Here is a 17,106-nt window from a genome sequence, read left to right on the forward strand (position 1 = left end):
AAAGAAAAGAAAAGGAGAGAGAGAGAGAGAGAGAGTGTGTTGCAGCTAGGTTTGCATTGCTAGTAGAAATCACCCGACCAAGAGCAGCTTGTGGGAAAACGAGGTTTATTTGGCTTACAGGCTCGAGAGGAAGCTCCACGATGGCAGGTGAAAACGATGGCATGAGCAGAGGGTGGACATCACCCCCTGGCCAACATAAAGTGGACCATAGCAATAGGAAAGTGTGCCAAACACTGGCAAGGGGACACTGGCTATAACACCCATAAGTCAACCCCCAAGAATACATTGCTCCAGGAGGCATTAATTCCCAAATCTCCATCAGCTGGGAACCTAGTATTCAGAACATCTAAGTTTATGGGGGACACCTGAATCAGATCACCACAGAGGGAGGGGTGGAGCAAGTGATAGGGCTTCTTGCCACTATGCAAACAAACTTCAGATGCATGTGCCACTTGGTGCATCTCTCTTTTGGGGAATTGAACCAGGGCTGGCAGGCTTGGCAAAGCAAGCACCTTTAACCACTGAGTCATCTTCCCAGCCCATGTTTTAAAAATCATTGCTCTAATAATAAAAAAGGCAAGGAATTGGGCTTCCGATCTAAGGTGATCAGTGAAGCTCACCATTTATCTGTACAGCACTTAAGTCACTCATACATACTATTTCAGTGGATTGTCTCTGTTTCCCTCGCTCCCCCTCTCCTTCCTCCCCACCTGAGGTAAGGTCTCACTCTAACCCAGGCAGACCTGGAACTCACTCTGTAGTCTCAGGGTGGCCTTGAACTCATGGCGATCCTCCTACCTCTGCCTCTCGAGTGCTGGGATTAAAGGCATGTGCCACCATACCCAGCTTCCCCCTCTCTTTTTCTTCTCTTCCCTTCCTTCCTCTTTCTCTCTTCCTTTCCTATTTTCTTTTAAATATTTTTACTTTTTTATTTGCAAGGAAAGAGAGTGAGTGAGAGACAGAGAGAGACAGAATAAATGAGAGAAGGAATGGGCATGCAAAGGCCTCTTGCTATTGCAAACAAACTTCAGAAACATGTATCACTTTATGCACCTGGCTTTATATAGGTACTGGGGATCTGAACCTGGGTCACCAGGCTTTGCAAGCAAGTGCCTTTAACTGCTCAGCCATCTCTCCAGGCACTCACTTCCTTTTTTTTTTTTTTTTTCAGTTTTTCCTCCTACCTCTGCCTCCCGAGTGCTGGGACTAAAGGCATGTGCCACCATGCCTGGCTCATTTCTTTTCTTGAGATAAAGTCTTGCTATATAGCCTTGCTGGCCTGAAACTTGCTATTTGGACCAGGCTGGTCTCAAACTTACTTTGAAACTCCTCCCTCTACCTGTGATGTGCTGGGATTACAGAGTCACCATGCCTGGCTGCATGAATAAATTCTTTTCAATATTTTTGTTTATTATGTACTTGCAAACAGGAGGGGGTGGGGAGAGAGAGAATGGGCACACCAGGACCTCTTGTCACCACAACAGACTCCAGAGGTGCGTGTCACTTTGTGCCTCTGGCTTTATGTTGTACTGGGGAAATCAAACCAAGGTTGTCAGGCTTTGCAAACAAGTACCTTTAACATTGAGCCATCTCTACAGCCCCGGAATGAAAAATGACAACTACAGACATGAATTTTTTTCAAGGTAGGGTCTTGCACTAGCCCAGCCTGACCTGGAACTCACTATTCTATATAATCTCAGGCTGGCCTGGAACTCATGGCAATCTTCCTACCTGGGCCTCCTGAGTGCTAGGATTAAATGTGTGCACTACCATGTCCAGTTTAGACATTCTTTTTCTTCCTGAAACAGGGTTTATTTATGTAGCTCAGGCATGAATTATCTATCTTCTTGCCTCAGTTTCCCAAATGCTAGGATTACAGGTATCTGCCAACAAGCCCAGTTCAAACAATTTTTTGACTAATGGTTAAATTAAAACAATGTTTGGGGGAAGTAACTTCACTAAGCATCTAAAAAAAATCAAATATATGACACATCTACTCGATATTTAAGCAACAGTGGCCAGAGGGATTTCTTTCCTTATTTTTATCGTTTAAAATCTTGCTTAAGTGCGCCTTGAGCAAAGGCACTATGATGACAGACAGCATGGTGAATATACAACTTCTATAGCATCACATTATTTTGAACATAAATAAACTTGCTTTAAGCTGGGCAGGATGGCATGTCTATATTTCTAGCACTTGGGAGGTGAGGCAGAAGAACTGAAGTTCCAAGTTGGCCTGGCCTATAGCGTAAGACCATGTTCTAAAAAGCAAAACAGCTGGGCATGGTGGTGCACGCCTATAATCCTAGCACTAGAGAGGCAGAAGAGGAAGTAGGAGGATAGCCATGAGTTTGAGGCTACCCTGAGACTACAAAAAAAAAAGAAAGTTAAAAAAAAGGTGAAATTACCAAGTGTGGTGGTACATGCCTTTAATCCAGCACTTGGGAGGCAGAAACAGGAGGACTGCTGTGAGTTCAAGGCCAACCTGGAACTATGTAGTGAATTCCAGGTCAGCCTGGGTTACAGTGAGACCCTATCTCTAAAATCTAATAAATAAATAAATAAATAAATAATAAAAAGGTGAAATTAATCCAATTTTGAATTCAACCAAGCAGGTTTGGGTTAAAATATATAATAGATATTTAGTTGGCCATTTAATTTCTCCAACATTTACTGAATACCTGTGAATGTTAGAGCTAAGGTATACTATGAAGGGAACTCACCAAGTTAAAAAAAATAATTACAATGCAATGTGAGAAGCCCTATCCATAATGGAGGCTTGTACAAAGTACCATCTTTGGCTTGCCTATGCTCCAGTCTTATGAGATAAGATAGTATCAGTGTCTGAAACATGCCTCTGAAACTGAATATCCACTCACTAACGGGTATCACCTTTCAGCCCTGTACCATACCAAGGTGTCTCCTCTCTTCCTGATTTGCTTACCCAGACAAGATAGCCAATGTGATAGGGTTACAGTCTCAAGTTAAGACAAATTCAGATCAGAAACTACTCAAGGGAACTCACAACTTGTCATGACTTTATTCAATAGCTATAGATCCTTTTTTTTGAGGTAGAGTTTCACGCTAGCTCAGGCTGACCTGGAATTTCTCAGGGTGGCCTTGAACTCATGGTGATCCTCCTACCTCTGCCTCTTGAGTGCTGGGATTAAAGGCATGTGCCAGCACACCTGGTTTATGAAGCTTTCTCTTTCTCTCTCTCTCTCTCTCTCTCTCTGTTTTAGCTATAGATCTTTAAGTCTTACTGCCTTTTAGTATCTTGTAAACTTTCTCCTCAAACAAATAAACAAACAAACAAAACATTAAGGTTTCATAAGAATTGAATGTGACTGAATTTTGTTGTTTCTCTGCAGTGTTGGGGATAGGGCCCAGGGTTTTGCAACTGCTTTACCTCTGATCTATATTCCCATTCCAAAACAGTTTTACAAATGACTATTTCTGAGGTTGTAGGATTGGTGCTTATTCCCAAAGGTCTGGGAAAAAGGATAACCTCAACTTTTTTTCCCAGTGCCAGGGCCATCTGCAAGCTAGGCACGCAGTCTACTGCCCAGCTGCATCCCCAGCCATATTTGGAGTTTCTCTGGTTACAGTGGAGCTCAGCTAACCACAACCTGCTGAGCTTTCCAACATGCTGCTCTCAGACTTTCCACATCAGAACGCAAACTGCGAGATATGGGTGGGCATGAAGCGCAGTTCCAACCACACCAAGGAGCTAGAGAGGAAATTTAGAAATACAATTCCTACCAATGGCATATGTATATGAAAATACCATAATAAAATCCATTTTTGTATGCTTACTTAAAAAACAAGAAATACAATTCCTAGAGTTGGGGAGATGGCTCAGCAGTTAACAGTGCTTACTTGCAAAGCCTGCTGACCTGAGTTCAGTTCCCCAGCCACCCACATAAAGATGGACAGGCATTTGTTTGCAGTGGCATGGGAACCTGGTATGCATGTGTATACATACACACAATAAATAAAGAAATAGGGGGACTGGAGGAACGGCTTAGTGGTTAAAGGCGTTTGCTTGCAAAGCCAAAGGACCAGGTTCAATTCCCCAGGACTCATGTTAGCCAGATGCACAAGGGGGCGCACATGTCTGGAGTTTGTGTGCAGTGGCTGGAGGCCCTGGTGCACCCATTCTCTCTCTCTCCTCCTCTTTGTCAAATAAATAAATAAAAGAGAAAGAGCTGGAGAGATGGCTTACATTCTCTATCTGCCTCTTTCTCTGTCTGTCGCTCTCAAATAAATAAATAAAAAATGAACAATTTTTTTTTTTTGTTAAAAAGAGAGAGAATTAGGAGTTTAGTGGTTAAGATTTATAAAGGCCGTGGTTTGATTCCCCAGTGCAGTGCTGCAGAGCTGGAATTATTCAGGTGCATGCAGAGTTTCAAGTCTAGCTCTTTCTGGATGCTACAAGCAGGTGTGTTGACTTTATCCATATAAAGCCAGATACATGACATGAAGCACATGTCTGGGGTTCATCTGTAGCGGCAAGAGGCCCTGGTTCTCTCTGTCTTAAATAAAAATGTTGGGCTGGAGAGATGGCTTAGTGGTTAAGGTACTTGCCTGCAAAGCCAAAGGACCGAGGTTTGATTCCCTAGGATCCACATAAACCAGGTGCACATGGTGGCACATGTGTCTGGAGTTCGTTTGTGCACCTATTGTTTCTTCCTCTCTCTATATATGCCTCTTTCTCTCTCTCTCAAATATAAATAAAATTACAAGAACATGTTTTAACAAATAAAAGTCGGGTGTGGTGGCACATGCCTTGAACCCCAGCACTCAGGAGGCAGAGGTAGGAGGATCACCATGAGTTCGAGGCCACCCTAAGACTACATAGGGAATTCCAAATCTCCAAGTCAGCCTGGACTAGTGTGAAACCCTACCCCGAAAAACTGAAAAAAAAAAAAGTTATATAAATACAATTCTCTCCAATGACACATAGGTTGCAATCTAAATATAATTAAGAATTGTGGTTTTCCAGTAGACTCTGCAAGCCTTATATTTTGCCACCTAGGGCAAATGAGCCAACAAGTGCAATCAATAGTGGTACGTCTGTCATGGTGGAAACCAACTGCCCTCTAATTGGACTGGAGGCCCGCTCCATGAGAGGGAATACATTTCTGATACTGAAAACCTAAAACGGGGTAGTCATGAGCCCTAGGGGTGTAATGTCTGTTGCTGTCTGGCTAAATGTATATAGTATGCTCATCAAACTGCCCAGTTATTAATGCTACTCTCTCCCTTTTGGTAAAAAACCTTCTCTTTTCAGATGGCAGTGACCTTGGGATGACTCAGAAGGCATCATGGTGCTGGGAAGAAGTGACAGGAGTGCTCAGCACTGAAACATCTCTATCACACATTCCAAGGCTCGGGGTCCATTGTGGAAGAGGTGGCAGAAAGAATGTAAGAGCCAAAGGAAGGGCAGGACTCCTAACAACATGCTCCTCCAGACATAAAATGGCCTGGATATCCGTGACCTCACAGTGCCTGACACTACCTACAAAAGACCCTCATAATTGGAGGAAAAAAGCATGACATCAAAATTAAAGAGACTGATTGAGAGGGGGAGGGGATATGATGGAGAATGGAGTTTCAAAGAGGAAAGTGGGTGGAGGGAGGGCATTACTATGGGACATTGTTTACAATCATGGAAGTTGTTAATAATAATAATAAAAAGCACAGGAATCAACACACACACATACACACGCATATACACACACACAAAAGAAATGGTTTTTACCCAGGTGGCCTCGGTTCAACTCCTGGTATAGGAATGGTATATCTTTTGCTGGGTGTGGTGGCACACGCCTTTAATCTCAGCACTTGGGAGGCAGAGGTAGGAGGATCCCCGTGAGTTCAAGGCCACACTGAGACTGCATAGTGAATTCCAGGTTAGCCTGGGCTAGAGTGGGAACATACCTTGAAAAACCAAAAAAAAAAGAATTATGGGCTAGGGCTAGAAAGATGGCTTAGCAGTTAAGGTACTTGCCTGTGAAGCCTAAGGACTTAGGTTTGATTCCCCAGTACCCATGTTACCCAGATGTACATGACAGTTCCTGTGTCTGAAGTGTGTAGTTACTAGAGGCCTTAGCATCCCCATTCTCTCTCTCTCTCTCCAGTAAATAAACAAAAACAATTTAAAAATTAAAAAAAAAAAAAAGAATTAGCCAGGCATGGTGGCGCATGCCTTTAATGCCAGCACTTGGGAGGCAGAGGTAGGAGGATCACCAAGAGTTCAAGGCCACCCTGAGACTACAGAGTAAATTCCAGGTCAGCCTGAGCTTGAGTGAGACCCTACCTCGAAAAAACAGAAAAAAAAAAAAAAAAATCCTTGAGGGGCCAGAGAGATGGCTTAGTGGTTGAAGATGTTTGCAAGCAAAGCCTGACAGCCTGGGTTTGACTGCCCAGCAACCACATAAAGCTAGATGCACAAAGTGGCACATACACTTGGAGTTCTTCTGCAGTGGCAGGAGGTTCTGGCGTGTCCATACTTACTCTCTTGTCTCTTTCTCTCTCTCAAATAAATCAATGAAAACATTAAAAAGAAAATTCTTGAGGGGCTGGAGAGATGGCTTAGCGGTTAAGCGCTTGCCTGTGAAGCCTAAGGACCCCGGTTCGAGGCTCGGTTCCCCAGGTCCCACGTTAGCCAGATGTACAAGGGGGCGCACGCGTCTGGAGTTCGTTTGCAGAGGCTGGAAGCCCTGGCGCGCCCATTCTCTCCCTCCCCCTATCTGTCTTTCTCTCTGTGTCTGTCGCTCTCAAATAAATAATAAATAAATAAATAAAATAAAAAAGAAAATTCTTGAGGTAAAACTGGGAAGATGGTTCATTTTGTGTTTACATCTGCGGACCTGCTGGGGCTGAGCAGTCAGCAAATTTGACTGAAAAACACAGCTCTAGGTTAAGTGAGACTCCATCTCAAGGAAATCAAAGCAGAACAGAGTTATGCACATAGTGATGGTTTTTGCAGGCATGCAAAATCTAAAAATTATGAGGTCATGAACCCTTATGCCAAGTTCTCAGAAAGTCACTGGGACCAGGCAATACGTAAGTGACAGGGTTGGATTCCTTGCAAGGAGGCCTGCTAGGTCACTGTGTGAAGCTGTGAAGGTGAACCTAGGCTGCAACGGAGATCCCAGGATGTTAGAGGTGCCAGGGCTGTGGCACAGCCACTGAGGAAAGCTGTAGGCCTGGAGTGGGGCTGCCTTAGTAAGAGGCACGTTGCAGGTGGAACTCAAATGATGCTACCAAGAGCCCTAGGCGCTGGACACAGAGCTGCAGGATTTCATGTTTATCCTCTTGGGTTTTGGCCTAGTTTGGTCTGGTTTTTTTCTTGTTATATGCCCCTATCCCAAAGGGGAGGCATACTATATTGTGCCAATGTATACTGGAAGCATTTTATTATTCATTTATTATTTGGTTTTTCATGATAGGGCCTGGCTCTAGCCCAGGCTGACCTAGATCTCACTCTAATCTCAAATTGGCCTTGAACTCAAGGTAATCCTATTCTACTTCTGCCTCCCAAGTGCTGGGACTAAAGGTGTGGGCCACCACACCCAGCCATTTTTTGTAATATTTTTATTTACTTATGGGGGGGGTAGCAAGATAGAGAGAGAATGGGTGCACCAGGGCTTCTAGCCACTGCAAACAAACTCTAGACACGTGCACTTTGTGTATCTGGCTTTACGTGGGTAATGGAGAACTGAACCTGGGTCTTTTGTCTTTGTCAGCAAGAGCCTTAACTGCTAAGCCATCTCTATAGCCCTATTTTATGTACTTATTTATGAGAGAGAGATAGAGAATGAGCATGCTAAGGCCTCCAGCCACTGCAAATGAACTCCAGATGCATGTGCCACCTTGTGCATCTATCTGGGGAATCAAACTGAGGTCCTTTGGCTTTGCAGGCAAACACCTTAACTGCTAAACCATCTCTCCAGACTCCTGGCAAATTTTTAATTAAGTCTTATGAAAATGCTTCAACATTATGTTGTAGCCATTCTCAGAGACTATAATGACCTAACTTGTCCTTAAGGTTCATAAAATGGCATCACTATTGCCAGCTTTTTAAAAAATTTCTGCAGAAACATTCAGATAAGTAGATTAATTGGCTGGTTTACTAATGGATTCTAGACAGGACACACTAAGCTGCTCACAGCATATTACAAACCTCTTTTACTCTGATATGGTCTTTCAGAACCAGTATTTTTTTTTTTTTTTTTTTTTTTTTTTTGAGGTAGGGTCACCTCTGTCTCTCAAGTGCTTGGATTAAAGGCATGCACCACCACGCCTAGCTTTTTCTCTCTCTATTTTATTTTATTTATGTTTTGTTTTTTGAGTTAGGGTCTCACTCTAGCTCAGGCTTACCTAGAATTCATTGTGTAGTCTCAGGCTGGCCTCGAACTCTTGGCAATCCTCCTACCTCTGCCTCCCAAATGCTGGGATTAAAGGCATGTGCCACCACGCCTGGCTTTTTTATTTTTGGTTTTCCAAGGTAGGATTTTGCTCTAGTCCAGGCTGACTTGGAATTCACTGTGTCATTTCAGGGTGGCCTCAAACTCACAGTGATCCTCCTACCTCTGCCTCCCAAGTGCTGGCTATTTTTTTTTTAATTAAAAAAAATTATCTGGGCGTGGTAGTGCACGCCTTTAATCCCAACACTTGGGAGGCAGAGGTAGGAGGATTACCAAGAGTTCGAGGCCACCCTGAGACTTCATAGTGAATTCCAGGTCAGCCTGGGCTAGAGTGAGACCCTACCTCGAAACCCCCCCCCAAAAAAACAATTAATTTGCATATGTGTGAGGAGGCACTCTAGGGTTTCTTACTGGTGCAAATGATTGCCCATCTGGCTTTACATGGGTGGCTGGGAAATAGAACCAGGCTAACAGACTTTACAAGCAAGTGTCTAACTAGCAAGCCACTTCCCCAGCCCTGGAGCTGGCTATTTTAAACTTTCATGTGCACAAATAACCTGGGGATATTGATAAATTCTGGTTCAGTAGCTCTGTGTTAAGAACTGAGAGCCTGCTTCTTTTAGTTTCTTTTTATGTTTTTCAAGGTAGGGTTTCCCTCTAGCTCAGGGTGACCTAGAATTCACTATGTAGTCTCAGGCTGGCCCTCCCAAGTGCTGGGATTCTGCCTTTTATTTATTTATTTATTTTTGAGGTAGGCTCTGGTCCAGACTGACCTGGAATTAACAATATAGTCTCAGGGTGGCCTTGAACTCACAGGGATACTCCTACCTCTGCATCCCAAGTGGTGGGATTAAAGGCACCGGCTTTGCATTTTTAAAAAAATTATTATTTTAATTGAGAGACAGACAGAGAGAAAGAGGAAGATAGAGAGAATGGGTGTACCAGCGCCTTCAGCCACTGCAAACAAACTCCAGACACATGCACAACCTTGTGCATCTGGCTTATGTGAGTACTAGGGAATCAAACCTTTGACTTCACAGGCAAACACTTTAACTGCTAAGCCATCCCTCCAGCCTGGATTTTGCAATTTTTAACCAGTTCCCAGGTGAGGCCAAAACACTGGTGCAGGGCTGGAGAAATGGTTCAGTGGTTAAGGTACTTGCCTGCAAAGCCTAAAAACCCAGGTTTTGATTTCCCAGTACCCATGTAAAGGCAGATGCACAAAATGGCACATGTGTATGGAGTTTATTTGCAGTGGCTAAAGGCCCTTGCACACCCATTCTCTGTCTCATAAAATAAATAAATTTTTCTTTTCGGTTTTTGGAGGTAGGGTTCACTTCAACTCAGGCTGACCTGAAATTCACTATGTAGTCTCAGGGTACATTCAAACTCACGGCAATCCTCCTACCTCTGCCTCCCGAGTGCGCCACCACACCTGGTTAGGGGCTTTTTTTTTTTTGCAAGTATTTATTTTATTAATTTATTAGAGACACACAGAGAGAACAGGCTGCCAGGACCTCTAGCCACTGTAAACAAACTCCAGACGAATGCATCACCATGTGCATCTGGCTTACATGGGACCTGGAGAATCGAACCTTCTTTCTTAGGCTTCATCGGTGAGTACCTTAGCTGCTAAGCCATCTTTCCAGCTCAGGAGTTTTTATGTTCTTATGTACCAAAGGAGGGCAGGCAGGCAGGCATGCAGGAGAAGACAGGTGAGAGTGGTGGTTTGATTCAGGTGCCCCCATAAACTTAGGTGTTCTGAATGCTAGGTTCTCAAGCGGATGACAATTGGAAATTAAAGCTTTCTGGAGGTAGTGTATTATTGGGGGAGGGCTTATGGGTGTTGTAGCCAGCTTCCCCTTAACAGTGTTTGGCACACTCTCCTGTTGCTATTGTCCACCTTTAGTTGGCCAGGGAGTGATGTCCACCCTCTGCTCATGCCATTATTTTCCCTGCCATCATGGAGCTTCCCTTCGAGTCTGTAAGCCAAAATAAACCCTTTTTATCCACAAGCTGCTCTTGGTTGGATGATTTATGCCAGCAATGCAAACTTGACTGCAACAATAAAGTTGGGACCAAGAGCGGTGTTGCTGCTAGACACCTGACTGTGTGGCTTTGGACTTTTAGAGCTGATTTTCAAGAGTAATGTGGAAGGATTTGAAACCTTGGCCTAAGAGATGCCTTGCAGTGCTGTAAGTACAGTTCAATGGACTATTTTGTTCAGAGTTGAAAGACCTGAAAGCAGTAAGAGCTATGGACTGTGAGGTTTGTCCTATGAGGGTGAGAAAGAGCTTTGCCTGGATTGGGCTAGATGCAGTTTGTGTGAGAGGCTTGCTGTTATGCCCAAGTCCTGAGACTTGGTGCAGGGTTGCTTTGTGTAGAAATAGACTGATGTAAGCAGAGGGATATGGCACAGAAATGAAATCTTTGGGCTGAAAGTTCTGCCCATTCAGCTACAATTATATGAGATTACAATCTTTAAGATTGGGCCAGCTGACCAGCACTGGGGCAATAGGAAGAATGTAGATTCTTTTGAAGGGGCCTGAGTGCTCAAGGAGTGTCATGTTCTTCAAAGTCTGCTTTATTCTCCCAGGATGAACAAATTGGCACCATACCTGGTACTGTGGAGTATAAGAAATGCAGGAAAGAGAGGGACATTGAATTTGCAACATGGTTTTGTGTTTTGGAAATGGCCATGGGCAGTGTGAAGCAAGTTTGCTGGTTTGCCTGCATGGAGACTCAATGGAGCCATGAGGATGAACTGTGGCTTGCAGTGGAGACTCAGTGGAGCTTCCCTTGAGCCTATAAGCCAAAATAAACAAGCTGCTCTTGGTCAAGTGTTTTCTGGCAGCAATGTGAACCTGACTGCAACAGTGAGGACTGAATGAAAAAAATCAAATACTAAATAAAGCCTTTGCCAGGAAGGTATAGAGAAGTACTATTAAGGGACATGCAGAAATCTATTTCCTTGTCCAAAACATATCTGGGAACCAGTGAAGTTAATAAACTGCAGGTGGTGTAGATTAACAACCACCTTCTAGTTCCCTCTGTGGATATAGGAAGAGACCCAGGAGTCTAAGTCTCCCCTGACAATGCTTTGGGAACCAACAACAAACTGAACTATTTGCCCAAATGCTCCTCTTTGTGTGCAGAGAGAACACCCAGAAGCTCAAATGTGGGGTCCCTTGACAGCTTCCTGGCAACACCCTTTAAACTTCCAGACACACTTCACTAAATGTGTAACAAACAGCAATGAAAGGAAAAAGGTTCCCCTCCTTAAGGGCTTTCCATGGAAATCTGAAATATTTTGTTTTATTATTTATTTACTTTGAAACAGGGTCATATATTTCCTAAACTTCTGATCTTCCTGCCTCCATCTCCCAAGTGCTAGGTGGTTCATGCTATCAAGGCATGCACCACCATACCCTGTATGCAGGGTTTGAGGAACCCAGCGCTTTGTGCGTGTTAGGCAAGTCCTCTTCCAACTGAACTACGTGTCCAGCCCTTACATATATTCATGAGTTACCAGCACTTATATTTCTAAAATAATTTCTAAAAATAAGAATCTATCCAGATAAATCATACAAAACAGCACACTGTATCAGAAAATCCTGATCAAATAAATGGGCCATATTTAGGCAAATTTCTGTTTAAATGAACAGACAGAACTAAAATTTTTACCAAGAAAAGGAAGGAGTTCTATTGTCAGATGATTCATGCTCCACACCTCTTGGGTACAAGACTCTTTGGTAGAAATGTGGATGAGCTTTCAGTTAAGTACCCAATACTGTACAGTAATGGCTAACACATACTGAGTGCCTGCTAATGTGCTACATGCATAATCCATTATATATATATGTGTGCGTGTGCGTGCGTGTGTGTATAGAGCCTCACTCTAGCCCAAGCTGACCTGCAATTCACTATGTAGTCTCAGGATAGCTTCAAACTCATGGCGATCTTCCTCACAAGTGCTCGGATTAAAGGTGTGTATTACTACACCTGGCTAAATTATTTATTTATTTGCAAGTAGATAGAGACAGAGAGAGAGAATGGGCATGCCAGGGCCTCTAGCCTCTGCAAATGAACTCCAGTCGCATGTACCATCTTGTGTATCTGGCTTCACATGGGTACAGGGGAACCAAACCTGGATCATTAGGCTTTGCAGGCAAGTGCTTTAACATCTGAGCCACCTCTCCAGCCTCCCATAATCCATATTTAATAAATCCTCACAACCTCATGAAATAGGCATCAGTAATACTTTTTTAAAATTTTTATTAATATTTTCCATGATTATAATAAAATATCCCATGGTTTCTTTTTTTTCTTTTTTTTTTTTTTGAGGTAAGGTCTCACTCTAGCCCAGGCTGATCCAGAATTCACTCTGTAGTCTCAGGCTGGCCTCAACCTCGCAGCGATCCTCCCACCTCCCTCTCGAGTGCTGGGACTAAAAGTGCGCACCACAACATCCAGCATAAGTAGAGTTTTGTTTCCAGTATGACCTGCAGCTTTAGTAGCTCCATGTTTTCATTCTCTAGTGTGAATATTCCGAGAGTACTGCTAGGAAGGACCAAAGGACACTTTCCATGGTATATTTAGGGGTCTGCTTGCTTTTCTCACCTTTCCATCAGTCCCCTTAGTTTTTCTACCTCTGAAGGCATGTCCTCACCGAGGGCCCCAGGACCCTCTAGTTTCCACTCTCTTCCCTGGAGGATGGCTGTGTGGCCAACCTGGCTGAATGCTACCTATGATGTTTACCAGCTGCCGTGTAGTCTGGAATATCATCTCTCCCTGGGACAAATGACATATAGGATAGCTGGTAATGTCATATGAATGTTAAAAGTGTGGCATTAGATTCAGGCAGTCAAAAGCCAGATTTGGGACTGGTCATATAGCCCATTTGTTAGTGTGATTACCTAGCCTACACAAAGCCCTGGGTTTGATCCCCAGTACACCACAAAACTGCACATGGTGGCACACACCAGTAATCCCAGCACTGGGGAGAGGAAGACAGGAGAATCATAAGTTCAAAATCAAGCTGGAAAGATGGCTTAGAGGTTAAGCCACTTGCCTGCAAAGCCAAAGGACCCAGGTTCGATTCCTTAGGACCCATGTAAGCCAGATGCTCAAGATGGCGAATGCATCTGGAGTTCGTTTGCTGGATGCCCTAGCATGCCCATTCTCTCTCTCTCTCTCTCTGCCTCTTTCTCTCTCTTCAATAAATTTATGAAAGAAGTTCAAGGGCTTGAGGAATGGCTTAGTAGTTAAGGCATTTGTCAGCAAAGCCAAAGGACCCAGGTTTGATTCCCCAGGACCCACGCTGTCCAGATGCACAAGGGGGCACACATGTCTGAAGTTTGTTTGCAGTGGCTGGAGACCCTGGCATTCCTATCCTTTCTCTCTCTCCCCCCCCCCCCCGTCAAATAAATAAAAAAATTAAAAAAAGATATATAAAAAAAAGTTCAAGATCATCCTTAGGTACATAGCAAGTTTGAGGCCAGCCTGAGAGTTACATGAGACCCAGTCTGAGATAGATGATAGATAGATGGATAGATACATATATACATAGATGATAGATAGATTGACTGATTTACTTTTACTGGTTTTGTGACCTTTGAGCAATGTACCATGGGTTCCTCATCAATGTAAGAATTATAATAGTGGAGTGTGGTGGTGCATACCTTTAATTTTAGCACTTAGGATGCTGGGGTAGGAGGACAGCTGTGAGTTCAAGGCCAGTCTGAGAATTCCAGCTCAGCCTGGGTTAGAGTGAGACCTTACCTCAAACACCATGGCACACTCATTCCTGAACACACACACACACTAACTAAATAACACATTTGCTGGGCGTGGTGGCACACACCTTTAATCCCAGCACTCAGGAGGCAGAGGTAGGAGGATCACCATGAATTTGAAGTCACCCTGAGACTACATAGTGAATTCCAGGTCAGCCTGGGCTAGAGCAAGACCCTACCTCAAAAACAATAACAATAACAAAAATTAGTTTTCCTGCTGTACTATACCCTGAATGAAATCATGAATTTCTTTGATTTCAAGGGAATTCAAGAACTAACAATTTTTTTTTTTCTAGTTTTTAGAGGTAGAGTCGCACTCTAGGTCAGATTGACCTGAATTCAGTATGTAGTCTCGGGGTGGCCTTGTATATCACATAGGGTTACTTATAAACACACACACACAGTGGCAAGAGGCCCTCTCATGCTAGTACTGTGTTTCTTACACAAATAATGTGTGTATGCACGTGTGTGTGTGTGTATTTAAGGTCTTGGTACTCTTGGCTTTACACCTACCTGCTTGCTCACGGGCAGGAGCTCTCTATACTCCCTGTTCTTTCTTTCTCTTAATCTAGTAAAGTCTCACTAAACTTAAAAAAAAAAAAAAAAGAGGACAGGGCCGGGGATGTTCCTCAGTTGGTAGAGTGCTAGCCTAGCCTGCATGCCTTGGGTTCCATTCTCAGCACTGCATAAGCCAGGTGTGGTAGCCCATGCCTGTGATCCTAGCACTTGGGAGTTGGAAGCCAAGAAGATTGGGAGTTCAAGGGCATCCTCAATTACACAGAACATTTGAAGACAGCCTGGGTTCTGAAATCCTTTGTCTGAGAAAAGGAACAAAGACCATTTGGTAGTTTTGCAAGGAACAGCAAAGCACCCACAAATGGGAAGTCAGCAGGTTAACATGCTGCTATATGTAAGCCTGGCATAAAGTAGAAGGAAGCTGGCAAGTGAAGGCTCCCTGGGAAGAGAAAGAAAGACACAGAGGCCAGGCTTTGCCATCGAGAGCGCTGTCTGTGCCAGGCCTCCTTTCTCCCTGACCAACTGATAAACCTGCACTGCAGTACTTATCAGCATACTGTCTACAGCTAAGCTTGCAAGTCAAATTCCACTCAGGCTACTTTATTCATCTTGTGTTTCTCAGTGCTCAGCACACGAAGGTACTCAGCGAGCTGGAAGGTTAATTAGACCCTCCTTGAGGCCAGGCAACCAGGAAGCAAGGTTTATAGAAGAATGTCTAGGAAGAAAGTTAGGGGAGCTGTTCATTCAAGGTTCGGTAGGCTGTATAGAAGGGGAAACTTATTTGGCAAAAACAAAACAAAACACCTCAACTAACAACTCAAAACTCCCCATTCTCCCTAAGGAGAACAGTTAAGTCAGTCAACTGAATTGTAGGTAAAAAAATAAATATATGCATATATATATATGCCTTTTCTGGGGCCAGAGAGATGGCTTAACAGTTAAGGTGCTCTCCTGCAGAGTCTAAGGACACAGGTTCAACTCCCCAGTACCTATGTAAGCCAGATGTACATGGTGGTGCATCCATCTGGAGTTCATTTTCAGTGTCTAGAGGCCCAGGTGTGCCCATTCCTGCACCCCCACTCCCTCTCAAATAAATCAATGAAGTTAAAAAGCCTTTCCTGCATTCAGTTTCAATTCATGATTTAGCAGAGCACTTATAAATTATATATGGGCATGTGGTTCTGAGTAATTTCCACGTAAGTAGATTGTTTTTTAGGCAAAATGGCTGACCAAGCATATACTTATATACACTAATGTCTTCCATGGCAGACCAAAGCAATATGAGCAAGGCTTCAATGCCAAAGTTGTAGGCACACACAATGCCTCTCTGCTCTCACATCCCTCTAGGGTGGAAGCAGCTGCAATGCTCGGCAGTGAACAAAGGGAGTGTCTACCTAAGGTGCCCTGAGCATCTTCATCTCATGAATCACTACTTTCCTACTCTCTGGTTATCCTTTTTTCTTTTTTTAAAATATATTTTATTTATTTACCTATTTGAGAAAGAGAGAGAGAGAGAGAGAGAATATGGAATGTCAGGGCATCCAACCACTGCAAATGAACTCCAGATGCACATGTCCCCTTGTGCCTCTGGCTTATGTGGGTCCTGGAGAATCGAACCAGGGTCCTTTGGCTTTGCAGGCAAACGCCTTAACCACCAAGCCATCTCTCCAGCCCCCACTTTTTCTTTTTTTCCTCTGTACTTTGATAATCTTGCTCCTCTCAAATTTTCCCTACCCTGTTCACTTTCTTTTGAACATATTTTATTTATTTATTTGAGAGAGAGAGAAAGAGAGGGAGAGAGAATGGGTGCACCAGGGCTTCTAGCCACTACAAATGAACTTGAGACCCATGCACCACCTTGTGCATCTAGCTTACGTGGGTCCTAGGAAATTGAACTTGGGTCCTTCGGCTTTGCACGCAAGTGCCTTAATCACCAAGCCATGTCTCCAGCTCACCCTCACTTTCTGGGCTCATTTCACTCTCCCAGCTTCATTAATCCCTAAGCACCACTGTCAAAGCCCTTCCTTAGCTGTGCTGCTTCTACCTTGGGGCTGGCTGCACAGAGCTGATTCTTCAATGCATTCTTGAGAACCTATTCTAATCCACAGATGTTTAAACCTACTTCTCTGCTCAATAATTTCTCAGTGATGTTTTCATTTATGGAGACAAGATGAGAAACTATAAATGAAAGCCAGGCACGGTGGTGCATGCCTTTAATCCCAGCACTTGGGAGGCAGAGGTAGGAGAACTGCCATGAGTTTGAGGTCACCCAGAGATTACATAATGAATTCCACAGGTCAGCCTGGGCTAGAGGGAGACCCTATCTCAAAACCCCTCCCCCCCCCAAAAAAAAGAACTGC

General features: G+C 43.8%; 1 protein-coding gene and 1 non-coding gene across 2 annotated transcripts in view; both read right to left on the bottom strand.

Annotated features, from left to right (window-relative positions):
* Pde6d (phosphodiesterase 6D) overlaps positions 1-17,106 on the bottom strand; it is a 68,192-nt gene that overhangs the window by 25,250 nt on the left and 25,836 nt on the right. The window lies entirely within an intron of this gene.
* On the bottom strand, positions 8,010-8,139 carry LOC123460528. Its single transcript, XR_006637073.1, has one exon. It is a non-coding gene; the product is annotated as a small nucleolar RNA SNORA33 (small nucleolar RNA).

The sequence above is a fragment of the Jaculus jaculus genome, chromosome 4 (genome assembly GCF_020740685.1).
Source record: "Jaculus jaculus isolate mJacJac1 chromosome 4, mJacJac1.mat.Y.cur, whole genome shotgun sequence".
In the NCBI taxonomy this organism is placed as follows: Eukaryota; Metazoa; Chordata; class Mammalia; order Rodentia; family Dipodidae; genus Jaculus; species Jaculus jaculus.